The sequence below is a fragment of the Gasterosteus aculeatus genome, chromosome 17 (assembly GCF_964276395.1).
Source record: "Gasterosteus aculeatus chromosome 17, fGasAcu3.hap1.1, whole genome shotgun sequence".
NCBI lineage: Eukaryota > Metazoa > Chordata > Actinopteri > Perciformes > Gasterosteidae > Gasterosteus > Gasterosteus aculeatus.
This window is the reverse complement of record NC_135705.1, coordinates 12,497,283-12,511,505: the sequence shown is the minus strand read 5'-3', so window position 1 is coordinate 12,511,505 and position 14,223 is coordinate 12,497,283. Positions and strand designations below refer to the sequence as shown.

The following is a 14,223-nucleotide window of genomic DNA, read 5'->3' as shown; positions in this document are numbered from 1 at the left end:
TCAAACGGAGTTTTAGGTTGTCAAATGTCACAGTATGCGACTAAAAATGCTTCACGTCATGTGAGCGTCCTATGTTTACAGTTAGTTTTCTTAGGCTACTGTAGGATATTAGAAACAAATTGACGATGCGGTTCATAAAATTAATAAAAATGCATATAGTGTACACCAGAATACAGCCATGATTCTGAAACTGTGTAATCAATAAAGTAATGACAATATTGTAAAACCACTGTAATTCTGCAACTGTAATAGAATAATACCAATGCAGTTATGATTGTATTTGATGTAATGTAATCAACTGGAATGCATGCATGTAATACTTGAACAACAACTAATATTGACTATGGATCATTCGAAATCCGAGTTACATTGAACTCACCAGAAGACCACTCCCAGAGGTGTGGACACTGACTTTCACACCTTTAAGCATTGTTATAAATACCTGTAGGAACCATTGTTCTCTAGTTCGCTGGTGGAGGCGACAGACGGGCACTAGGGATGGTCAAAAGGACTGACCTGGGGCCTGTTGGTTGCTGAGACCAGCGGCTCCTCAGCTGAGATGTTCTTTTTACCGCAACGCCATCTCCTTTATTAAATACATTTGATTTTTCCTGTCTCAAAGTGATGCAGAAAAATTAGTTCATGCGTTTGTCACTTCCAGACTGGACTACTGTGATTCTTTGTTATCAGGCTGCTCTTGTAAATCTCTTAAGCCTCTCCAGTTGATTCAGAATGCTGCAGCACGTGTATTAACAAGAACTAAGAAAAGGGATCATATGACTCCTGTATTAACTTCTCTGCACTGGCTCCCTGTTAAATCAAGAATAGATTTTAAGGTACTTCTCCTCACCTACAAGGCACTTGCTGGTGAGGCACCGTTGTATTTTCAAGAGCTTGTAACACCGTATTGCCCTACAAGGCAACTGCGCTCCATAGATGCTGGGTTACTTGTTGTTCCTATGGTTTTAAAAAGTAGGCTGGGGGCCAGAGCCTTCAGTTATCAAGCTCCTCTTTTGTGGAACCAGGTTCCACTTTCAGTCCAGGGGGCAGATTCGGTCAGCTCTTTTAAAGTAAAACTTAAAACGTTCCTCTTCAATTCTGCCTATAGTTAGGGCTGGCTCAGGTTAGTCCGGACCAGCCCTTAGTTAAGCTGCTATAGGCTTAGAATGCCGGGGGAATTCTTAGGACACACCGAGCTCCTCTCTCACGCTCATTATTTTAGATATTAATCATATTACTGTACTCATAAACCGACATTACCCTCTCCTAAAGTCTCTGTGCTCTCCCTCCCCACAGGCTTCTGTGGATGGTGGTTCTATCTGATGATGGTTGCCCCTGCAGTGGTCCTGCTGTGCGCCTGGCTTACTACTCACAATTACTTGAATCATTTCTGTCATAGGAATTGCATGTATTATACATTGTTCATTCTGTACACATGGCATCCATTGTAGTCTGTCCATCCCGGGAGTGGGATCCCTCCTCTGACGTTCTCCCTAAGGTTTCTTCCCTTTTTTCCCTCTTGTAAGGGTTTTTTCATTTTTTGGGGAGTTTTTCCTGTGCCGATGGTGGGTTTCGGGGCAGAGGATGTTGTATGTGTACAGACTGTAAAGCCCTCTGAGGCAAATTTGTAATTTGCGATTATGGGCTATACAAAATAAAATGAATTGAATTTTAACCTTTTGATCAGCGATGACCTCTGCCCGTCCGGCGTTTCTTCATTTTTGAACACAACAATTTGGTGACCCCGACGTGATGGAGAGCAATGGACGGACGGAGGAACAGCTGATCTGAACAAAGCGCAGCGATCGATTTTCTTCACTCACACGGCGCCATCGAAAAGGTAACCGGCAACCATTTGTTTTAAAACCGAAATGCTGTATAGTTTATCATAGAACATTTAGGTGTGAGTGGACAAGATACGATGTTTTGAGGTAAACTACATTTTAGAAAGAAAAAAAAATGTTTTCTCTTAGCTTGAATGGCCGTTGTGATAAAAAGCACATTGTATATAGTGTTTTTTTGGACATCTCTGTGTGTGTTGCCGACAAAGCTCGGTTGTGTAGCGTTAACGTTAAGTGAATGGGCAACGTTATTTAACTGATCAGTCATAGAATGAATGGAAACCTAGTATAGGCCTCTAACCGGTTGGGCAATTTATAGACTGTATACGTAATGCACTGTGTAGAACGCGCTAGCAGAGTTAAGTCCGCAAGGCCTGTTGGAACCAGAGTCGTGTTGCCAGCAGTAATTGAGTGGTTCGCGTTGTAATGGCGGTTCTTCGTTGTCTCCGTAAGCTCTCTTAGACTCTGTTAGGTGGCACAATAAATTAAAATATGAACTAGACGACGCCAATGAGGCTAGATAACTAAAAAAAACTGACTAGAATTTTGCGGATAATTAAGTGTAGGGATAAATAGACCTAAAATAATATGAGATAAGAGATAAGATAAGAAATAGGTCATCATATAACTCGCCTTGCAGGTGAGGACAGAGTCACGGACCAGCGCGCCAAGACCCTGAAGGCTGGAAGTTACAATTTAAATTCGAAAAAGGTGAGGATAGTGGCACGGCCGACTGCCAAGACCCGGAAATAATAATAATAATTACTGGATAAATTTTTACAATAAATATAGATCAGTTGAAAACGTTGCGAACTTGTATATATTGTATGTTGCATGTTTCGAAAAGAATGAAGCCGGATTAAAGATTTGATTGGGGCCTGGTCTTGGGGAAAACGGAGCACATGTTTTTGGAACATTACAAGATGACGGCGGAGATAAATAGAGAAAACAGTTAAAAGATGGCTGAGAAAGAAATTCTCAGCTTGGTCTACAGAGGGGATAACAATGACTTGTTATCCACCACTACTGGGGGTGGAGAACATGTGCTTTGGAGATTTCCAAAATGGCAGCCGGGCGACAGTTAAAAGAAGAAAGTTGCACCAGATGTAACACAGTTTTTGTATTTCCCACCTCCACTCTGTATTTCCATTCAACAGTGTCTCCCCTGTCTCCATTTCCAAATGATTCTAACATTTTTTTCTTCCTCCATTCTTAGGACCATGTGACTTTTGCTTGCATTACAAACGGTCTATGGACTTTTTATTTATTTATTTTTTTTAGGCTCTATGTGATTCTTTGTTTTAACGTTTATATAATTGTTCTCTGCTTACATTAACACAATTTTCCCATTTATTGTTTAAACATTTTTACAAATTACTGAGTTTAAGAGAGACTCTAATCAGAGTCTGCAACACATCACACATAGGCACACAGCAGCAGCACACCTGAAGATGCACATTAGCATGCACATTAGCACACACACCCATGGGTCTTGGGCAAGAGACAAAGGACAGGACGCTGTCTGTGGAGCCGGTCTGGTAAGACAAAAGGGAGTCGTTCCGAGAGAGGTGCGACCCATAGGGACGTAGAGACGGTCAACAGTCCAGTGGGTGAATATATGTAAATAGTTAGCACAGAGGGAGACGTTTAAATGAGTGGGAAATAATGTGATTTGAGCCAAATCTATAGACCTTGTTGTAAATAATTTATTATTTTCTCTTAAACTTAGGCTGCAAGTTGTTGAGTGTGGATATGAGATGTACAGTGCACGGTACATCTCATACAGCATCTTAATGACGGAAGCAAATTTTAGATCATAGGGCAGTACAGAATGGGAAACTTTGTTACAGACCATCATCCTGTAATGATTTTATCAACAAACCATACAAACATGTAACTATATATGATATATTGATAATCTACCATTTTCATTAGGAATACATGAATGTTCTAGGTCACTAACAAACCATGAGTTGAGTTTTGAGTTCACAGGTAGAGAACGCAGGTAACATTAAGTATTGCTGTAACCCCCGAAAGAGGCTGCAGCCCTGACGACTGAGAATGCAAATGCAAGTCCAATTGTGATGGAAAGTCACAAGGCAATGGTAAACTGCATCACACACATCCTGGAGCCCAGAGAGGCTGCGAGGAGAAAAGGAGGAAGCAGCGAACGGACTGGTAAGATGCAGAGGTCAAAGGGTGCAGACAGCTGACCAACAGGAGGGACTTAGCAGGTCTCCCAATACAACAACAAACGGGATAAGCATAACTATTTTTTACAGGGGTTCTGTTGAGAGTAACATGGTCTTAAGAGTCCCGGATCAGAATTCGAAAACCACACACACTGTTTGAATGCAAATATTCTGTGTATCATGCTTTAATCATTTTTCTCTATCACTGCATAGGGACTGTTGTTTTCTTAATTTCTGTTTTTCAATTTAAAGGAAGAGCTCGCCAGCCAGCGTCGAACTTTGAGACAATGCAAAGAAGTCTGAAGCTGACCTGATGCTGATTCTAACACATTTATTTTGAGACATGTGTTAAAATAACACATGCCTCAACAAGAGGGATGTAGATATAGAAATATTTTTTCAAATTGAACGATGGGAAAACTTAACAAAAGAAATTACTAAAAGAAAGATTTAGATACTGGAGGAGGAACACCTGGGAAGAGCACCAACACACACACGCACACACACACGCAGGCACCCCATTGTGCTTCTCTATTCAACAGCTGACCAGGGAATCCTGATCTTCCAACACCTCGGATCCCCCGATCAGTCTGGTTACAGGACCTGCGAGATTCTCAGGATCAAGAAGAGAGTGGATCTCAATCACACGTCAATGACGACCACTACGCGTCCCCTGACCAAGACTTTGATAACAAGAGGAAGTATACACTCATGCATAATCCCACAAACACTTTAGTTTTTGTACAAGTTACTACCACACAACTTTCAGATTAAGAAAAGGGACAGAAACCCCTCATTTAAATCCAAGCTAAAATGATTGAGATATACAAGCAAATACACACGGTTGATATTATTGTGAGAACAAGAGATCAAGGTTCTTGATTTATAAAAATGTCCAAACATTTCCCTGATATAGAACTATACAGTAAATAGACATATTCACATTGAACATCTGGTCGGACGGTGAAAGAGATTCACCTTTCCGTTGAGTTGTACTTATTAAGATAACAGTATTGTCCCGATTAAACAAAACATAACTATAGACACAGTGAACAACAGACAGGAATGCATTACCAATAATTGATAAACTACATTAACCTAAAAGCCACATCAGTAGAATGGAAGCTATGGGAATACCTGGGGGGGTGTCTAATGAGTTTCAAGTCACACACAGGATCTAGAAGACGCACCTCTACCCCTGCTGGAGCAGAGAGGGATGACACAGAAGAGGAGAGACCACCTGTCAACAACCTGAGCGGCGCCAAAGGAACCGTGAGCAGTGACCAAACAACCGTCATCTCGCTGAGAGGAAGGACTTCCTCAGCCCAGAGTCTGCTTGACCACCGTGCAGGACCAGGAGGAAGCGTCAGGACCGACCGCAGCAGAACCAGCACCGCAGAGCCGGACCAGAAGCAAGACAAGCATCGTTCTAGGAGACCAGAAGCAAGACTAGGACCGATTCAGAAAGGGTCCAAGCAACCTTCCAGTCTCCCTTTTGAGGGACAACACAGTTCCAAGACCACCTCACACTAATGGGGGACAACGACAGCCCAGCACAGACATAACCTCAGACCCACGGGTCACATCAGAACCATCGATTTCCAGTACAGACACTTCCAAGTTTCCAAGCCCCTCTACAAACACTGCCCCATGGACAACAACAACCATTGAGCATGAGAGATCTTGAGAATGATCGAGAAAACACCCTCACACACAAATGGAGGTGAACCACTGCTGAGAGCTCTTACTGAAGAACCAGCAGAGAACAGTGACATGGACAACCTCTACTCAGGTTTATTGGACTCATGATTTAGTAAATACAAACAATTGTTTATTTCTGTGATAACAGTCTCCATTATGGCCGGCATTCTATTCCTAGGTGGATGCTGTTGCATCTTCTGCATCAGGACTCTTACCATTAGAATCATCAGAGAAGACCAGCCCCATGATGCCATTAGGTTTTATTAAATGAATGTGTCCTATGTCAATTTATACTGTACACATGACATCCCTGATGAAATGTTAAATCCTGGGAGAAGATCTTTCAATCTCTCCGACAGATTTCTTTCTCGTTTTATTCCCAAAAAGGGTTTTCGAGGGAGTTTTTGTTCTGTGCCAGGTACAAGTTAACAAGGTGTGTCCAGATGCACATCTTATGATTAGAATGTGTAAGATCAAGCGTGTCATATTGGATCGAACGTTGTGCTAAACAAATAGAGACGACACATCTGACAAAACTGAGGAATTTGATGAACCGATCCCTCTGATTGGTTTTTACACCAAAATTGGTGTAAAGGGATGGATTGTAGGATATTAGAAACAAATTGACGATCCGGTTCATAAAATTAATAAAAATGCATATAGTGTACACCAGAATACAGCCATGATTCTGAAACTGTGTAATCAATAAATTTGGATAGCCTGTTTTGTACTCTCGTTGAAGACTCCTTTTTGTTCCAGACCTTGCTGCCTCCTGCCTGATCCCTGTCTGTACTTTTTCCTATCTCCGTGCTCCTGGATTTTGACCTCTTGTCTGTCTTCTGAATATGACTAAACCTAATCCCTGTGTACCTGTTATTCATTAAATCTGCGCTTGGGTCTACTCCTGTCTCCTGTGATGCGTTACACCTCCCTTTGCCTGGGCAAAGCAGGTTTTACAGACGGGTCTGTGTGTGTCGTTGGGCTTTCCATCGCAGTCTGCTACATGAGGGCACGTCTTCCCTGATAACTCGCTGTGAGTGACTGCTGCCTGTTGCATGTGTGAGAGCTGCGCAGCCCCACCCTCGCAGTCAATGTGTGCAGGCAGCCTGCTTTTTTTAAAGTACCGGTACTACATTTTTTCAAAACCGTATTGTTTTCAACGTAAGGGCGGTGCCTTTCTGATACCGGTACAACGTGCAACACTAGTGAGGATTAGATTAAGATCCCGTTTACACGATGGGAAAACGCATATATTTTCATGCGTTTTGGCCTTCCATTTACACAAAAACGGAGGTTTTATCACAAAAAACTATAATTTCTGAAAACTCTGTTTTTGTGTTTGCGTGTGAACTAGGTCAAACGGAGTTTTAGGTTGTCAAATGTCACAGTATGCGACTAAAAATGCTTCACGTCATGTGAGCGTCCTATGTTTACAGTTAGTTTTCTTAGGCTACTGTAGGATATTAGAAACAAATTGACGATGCGGTTCATAAAATTAATAAAAATGCATATAGTGTACACCAGAATACAGCCATGATTCTGAAACTGTGTAATCAATAAAGTAATGACAATATTGTAAAACCACTGTAATTCTGCAACTGTAATAGAATAATACCAATGCAGTTATGATTGTATTTGATGTAATGTAATCAACTGGAATGCATGCATGTAATACTTGAACAACAACTGATATTGACTATGGATCATTCGAAATCCGAGTTACATTGAACTCACCAGAAGACCACTCCCAGAGGTGTGGACACTGACTTTCACACCTTTAAGCATTGTTATAAATACCTGTAGGAACCATTGTTCTCGAGTTCGCTGGTGGAGGCGACAGACGGGCACTAGGGATGGTCAAAAGGACTGACCTGGGGCCTGTTGGTAGCTGAGACCAGCGGCTCCTCAGCTGAGATGTTCTTTTTACCGCAACGCCATCTCCTTTATTAAATACATTTGATTTTAACCTTTTGATCAGCGATGACCTCTGTCCGTCCGGCGTTTCTTCATTTTTTAACAACAATTTGGTGATCCCGACGTGATGGAGAGCAATGGACGGACGGAGTTACTGCGCCGTATTTATGCGGGTTCATATAAACAGAAACTTTTTTGAAAACGACCTTGTTTGTACGACGTTATTTTTGAAAACTGAGGGGCAGAAATATTAGTTTCTGTAAATACCCGGCTATGTGTAAATGTGGCCTAAGACATTAAAAGGGAGTGCAGATACATTTTTGACATTCCAATACCTCTAATTATCACATTTAAATGAGACAGTAAAATATGTGTGCACACAGCAGTTTCATGCTTAATTAATCCCTTATCAAAACTTCAAGCTCATTCGTGTTTCTTGCCTGCCTGAAAAAAATCAAAAAGACTTAAAGAGATATTCCAATATTACACATCATGATTTAATGACAACTTTAATTGTTATGAAGAGTACAACTCCACTAAGCCTGGTCTATTACGGCATCGAGGCAGCCAACTGTCATCTTCGGGTGTCATCATGTCACCCAAAGAGAACGTGATGACGAGTTTGCACCCCTGGTTGTACATCCACTGGATAGATTTGTAATTTATCCAGTGGAACTGGACTGATAACTCTTTATTGCATGTTTATAGCAGTAGACCATATTATAAAAGAATTTGGATTTACGGTCTCGTCAAACTGAGCTCTCACAGATGAGGTCACATCAACCTTTGACCACAACAAGGAGTACAAACTGGTACTGTGTGGGAAACGTTGCAATAAAAGAATAAATGTTTCTTCACAGCTAAGCAGGTTTTTTTTTGTTTTTACATTTCTTAGATGTCATATTTCTGCACCACTAACTGTCCTCTGTAACTCTCCCACTCAGTGAGCAATGAGTCTGTGGTTTACCTTGGCACAATCTATCCATCATCTAGATGAGTCCCCTGGGAAATGAGTGTGTTCACAGTAAAAGGATGTTGGGCATTAGTGTTAGGATGTAAATAGATTTATATTTAGATTGCATTTGTCTCATTTCTTCACCGAGCCCTCCAAAGTCTTGATCCCCAAATTGTCAGCCGCAAGGATTTGAAGTTCCAGTCCAGTTCACCTGACAGTAAGTCAGGTGAAGTAAGTAAGTTCTATTGAATGACAATAAGAGGGTCATGTTTTCTTGTTTATACAACAACACACATGTTTAGTGAGTCACTTGATTGTTGATGTTGCTAAAACAGTAATTTAGGGCCAGAGAGGGTCTCAATATGGCAAAAAAAACCATGAGATTGTTCCTTGATTGGAGAGATGTCTGGTCAAAAGACCAGAAAGCCATCTTTTAAGCTAATCAGGAATTAGATCCTAACAAGCTTCTGATGAAATTTTTGCTTCTGCGTCTTTTAGTCAACATCACATCACAGGCTTACCGTTTTTAATCAGAAACGTATCAAATCAAGATAGCAAAAAGGAAATGCAGCTCTGCATTTCAACATCTCTACTCAATCACACACAGTCAGTGTGTGCACCTGCCAGAATATAAAGTAATCTGTTACCCCCTAAAAAGCATTGCCATTATATTTCCATTAGATATTGCTGGATTGGATGGATGTTGTACCTCTTTTTCTACTTTTAATAAGCTGAACATCAGTGCATCACATATTCTTTATGCAAATTCACTCCGACCACTGTAAGATGTTCTCCCTTCCAAAACTTTATTGGTTTGGCCTTTGAAGCTCTTCCCTCTTTGATTTTAAAGGGGCATACTGGAAAAGAGAGCCATTGTGGGGTGAATAGGATTAACAGGGTCAGATGAATCCAAAGTTAAACCACCAAAAGGGAACCCTATTAAACTGTTCTTATGCCTGTGTATTTTGACTTTAAAATAAAAAAAATGGACATTGTTGGGAACTATCGGCTGAAGTCAGGAGACTGTTTGCTTACCGCTGACTGGAAACAGGTGAGATTGTGGGCTAGTGAGCTTGGCTGGGTTCTAAGGTGACAAAATCTGTTTTACAGAAGTATACAGCTCAACTATAGAGGTACAGTCAAAATTATCGTTTCTGTACGGTCGCATTTTTGATTGCAAACTAATGTGGCAGAAATATAACGTTACGGGAACACAAAAAGGCTATTAGGCTATCCCTTTAAACGACTTAACGTAACGTTAGCAGTCACTGTTCTGCCTTCTCTAAGAAATGCCCACCATAAATTTAGAAACTTTAGTAGTTACACATGAGTAAATACTGCCGCCTAGCCTTGATTTGCTTATGTTTAATGATTAATCCGGTATGAATAACTGCAGAGGATTAAAAAATGAAACATAAGAAAATCAAGGCTTGTAGCTCATCTTTATTCATAAGGGAAAGTGTAAGCTACAGTTGTGGTCAAAAGTTTACATACACTTGTAAAGAACATAATGTCATGGCTCTCTTGAGTTTCCTGTAATTTCTACAAGTCTAACGTTATATTTGTATTAACGTTAGCTATCGTTAGCTATTAGCCACAACCACTATTAGCCACAAGCACTAATAACATATAACATTAAATCACGTCACACCACACATTAACTGTCAGGAAGCTGCATGCCGGGGAAGGTAGGACTCAAACGCAGAGTTTTCAAAACCAAAAGGGACTTTGATAGTCAAAATGTTCAAAAGCAAAAAGGCCAAGGGGCAAAAACGGAGACAGGAAACATGGAAACAATCAGACAATCACAGGGGATGACAGGACAAGGCAGGAAGTGAAGTTACCCAGGGAGACAAGAGGCAGAAAACTACAAAAAAAGACAGGAAATAAACCCAAACCGTGACATTAACACAACATTGCACAACAGCCTTATTCCATATATATAAATGGATTAAATTCATTATTTTCCTCAACATTCTACACACAACAACCCATAATGACAAAGTGAAAACTGTTTTTTGCTAATTTTTGCAAATCTGTTAAAAATGAACGAAAACATAACATGTACATAAGTATTCACAGCCATTGCCATGACACTCAAAATTTAGCTCAGGTGCATCCTGTTTCCACTGATCATCCTTGAGATGTTTCTACAACTTGATTGGAGTCCACCTGTGCTAAATTCAGTTGATTGGACATGATTGAGAAAGGCACACACCTGTCTATATAAGGTATCACAGTTGACAGTGCATATCAGAGCATAAACCGAGCCATGAAGTCAAAGGAATCATCTGTAGACCTCCGAGACAGAATTGTATCGAGGCACAGATCTGACGAAGGGTACAGAAAGACTTCTGCAGCATTGAAAGTCCCAATGAGCACAGTGGCCTCCATCATCCGTAAATGTAAGAAGTTTAGTCAGGGAGGTGACCAGGAACCCGATGGTCACTCTGACAGAGCTCCAGCGTTGTTCTATGAAGAGAGGAGAACCTTCCAGAAGGACAACCATCTCTGCAGCACTCCACAAATCAGGCCTGTTTGGTAGAGTGGCCAGACGGAAGCCACTCCTCAGTAAAAAGCACCACAGCCCGCCTGGAGTTTGCAAAAAAGCACCTGAAGGACTCTCACACCATGAGAAACAATTCTGTGGTCTGATGAAACAAAGATTGAATTCTTTGGCCTGAATGCCAAACGTCATGTCTGGAGGAAACCAGGCACTGCTCATCACCTGGCCAATACCATCCCTACAGTGAAGCATGGTGATGGCAGCATCATGCTGTGGGGATGTTTTTCAGCGGGAAGAACTGGGAGACTAGTCAGGTTTGAGGGAAGGATGAATGCAGCAATGTACAGAGACATCCTCGATGAAAACATGCTCCAACTCGCTCGGGACCTCAGACTGGGGCGACGGTTCATCTTCCAACAGGACAACGACCCGAAGCACACAGCCAAGCCGTAACAAAGGAGTGGCTTTGGCACAACTCTCTGAATGTCCTTGAGTCGCCCAGCCAGAGCCCTGACTTTAACCCGATTGAACATCTCTGGAGAGATCTGAAAATGGCTGTGCACCGACGCTCCCCATCCAACCTGATGGAACTTGAGAGGTTCTGCAAAGAAGAATGGGAGAAACTGCCCAGAAATAGGTGTGCCAAGCTTGTGGAATCATACCCAAGAAGACTTGAGGCTTTAATTGCTGCCAAAGGCGCTTCAACAAAGTATTGAGCAAAGGCTGTGAATACTTATGTACATGTTATGTTTTCGTTCTTTATTTTCAACAGATTTGCAAAAATCTGTTTTCACTTTGTCATTATGGGTTGTGTGTAGAATGTTGAGGAAAATAATGAATTTAATCCATTTTGCATTTTCCACAAAATGTGGAAAAAGTGAAGCGCTGTGAATACTTTCCGGATGCACTGTATGTTAATCACTAATGATGTCCCCTATCTAACTGTAGCCTCCGTGATCACGGTTTCTATATTTCTATTCCTTTACGTCCACAGCAACGGATTTAGCTCAAGTAGAGAAAATGTTGGGCCTTCACGTGTAGCAATTTGTTGAAGGTCAGCGTCATTAATAAACTGCTTACCTGCAAATACATCAACACACCGCCTTGATTCACTACTTTTCTCTGAGAAGACTATTCCTTACATCAGCTTTTAGTTTAGAGGCGTAACACCTAGACTGGGGCATTAGGTCACATATTGTTTTCTGTTGTGTTTCTGTCACTCACCTTTCCCTCTCGTTTAAGCCGCCTCCTCCGTGTGTGCCACCGCCCTGTGATTGCAAGCCCCACCCTTATTGTTTCCACCTGTGTCTCGTTCTGATGTGTATTTACTTTGTGCCAACAGCCTGCTCTTTGCCAGTTTGTCTCTTTGTCCCCAATGAGCTTACCCGCGATTCTCCTGAGTGTGCCTTCCCGTGTTTTGACCCTTTTCCGTCCCTCCGTCAACCTTTGCCTGCCGATTTGGATTGATCCACCTTCTCTGTCTGACTACCTGTGTACCGAACCCCTGCCTGAAGTAAAGACTATTTTTGCCTCTGACTACTACGCCTTGAGTCTGCTTTTGAGTCTAAACCCTTGTGGCCCCAGCGGCGTAACAAGAGGTTTTGTTATTGCTGCTGATAAAACAGACTTTTACACACGGAAAATCACATTGAGTGAAACAGTCGGTGAATGCAACAAGCTTCAGTTTTATAAAAAATGTTTGCTTTGAAAAGGTTCAGAATCCATCATAAATTAACTGTTAAATTTGTCACTAAATATATTGAAATTAATAGAAAATCGGGATCTCATGAATCTCTGCGTTCTCTCTGTTGCTAAGAATGTTCTAGATGAACACCATGAAACAATCTCACTCTCCGTGTCTTCACAACGAATTACATTTTTGTTCACTCACCTGAACCCTCCCCCCTTCACTTTCGTACCTCTATTTCTTCTCCTGTAGCTCTAGTATCGACTCAGTCTGTGAGGTGAGGCTCATTGGGATGCTGCACACCGCAGCAGTGGAACAGAACAGTGTCTTTCCTTTACCTGAACAACCTCCAACACTGTATCTGCGGTATGCATGTGAATGTCTTTTATTATTTTCACACGGTTGCAATGATGCAGCTGGACACAAGTTGAGTCACACAGAATATATGTTCTCTGGAGATTAAAAAAACTGACAGCATACCATCACTTATGCATGTCGGTGGTGGTTAGAAAGTTGACTGTATTTTATACTTCAAAGTACACCAACATGTCACTCAATAAGGTCTCTTCTCAGGCCCACTGCTCATAAGCTAAGTGTTTTTCTGGCATTTTGACATCCTGGTGCAACAGTGTTTCCAGGAAGACAACAACTGTCAGAAAAATAACATTTGTGAGAATGCACATTTTAGGAATATGAATACCAATCTATGCAGGAATTGATTAATCTGTGGAAAACAAGTGTTACTGTTATTGGAGGTTGCCCTCCTTTCCTCCACCTCCACCGGCTTTGCACTTGCACACCAATGTTATTTTGCCCTCTGTGGGTCATGATTGTTATGTTGTGTCAAACCATCAGGAAGCTCAGTGATGCTTTATTCTAATAAGCAGACTTCGGGGGGTGAGCGTTTGTTGTCCCTGCTGGATATTTTGCATTAAGCTAGACATAAATGTTGAATTTCACCGCTGACACTGAATCTCTCAATTGTCTGGTGTCCTTCTCTCCCCAGGTAGGTCATTGTGGCTGGGATACAACGCTTTTGCAGCGCTAAATGTCAACAGTTTAGGGTTCATGATCCATGTAGGTTATAGATTTCTGGTCAGGAAAATGTGTTAAAAGTATTGTACGAGTCAAAAGTTTGGACGCGTTTTGTCATTCAATTCTAGGAAAAAGTGTGTCCAAACTGTACATGCAACATTCAGCTGACTGACCTTTAGATTTGAAAAGGTTGATTTGACAAAGCAACAAAACATAAATCATTCCATCGTTTATGACTACACAAAAAAGCTTCATTCAAAATTCTCATGTATATCAGTATTTTGAAGAAATTAAGTAAGACTTACCATATAGCTATGTCCACTGCACTTCCTTAAAGGACCTCTTGATCCAGGAAGAATCTCAGTCAGTGTAGTATTTCAAAATAAGTGTTG

The 14,223-nt window shown here is 41.4% G+C and overlaps 1 protein-coding gene across 1 annotated transcript in view; it reads left to right on the top strand.

Annotated features, from left to right (window-relative positions):
• The window catches only part of LOC144388950 (uncharacterized), a 30,082-nt gene extending 22,385 nt beyond the window's left edge, over positions 1 to 7,697 (top strand). Inside the window, exon 3 of the transcript XR_013453211.1 lies at positions 1,297 to 7,697. The gene's annotated coding sequence lies outside the window, so the exon portion shown is untranslated. The remainder of the gene's footprint in view (positions 1 to 1,296) is intronic.
• The last annotated feature ends 6,526 nt before the right edge of the window (positions 7,698 to 14,223 follow it).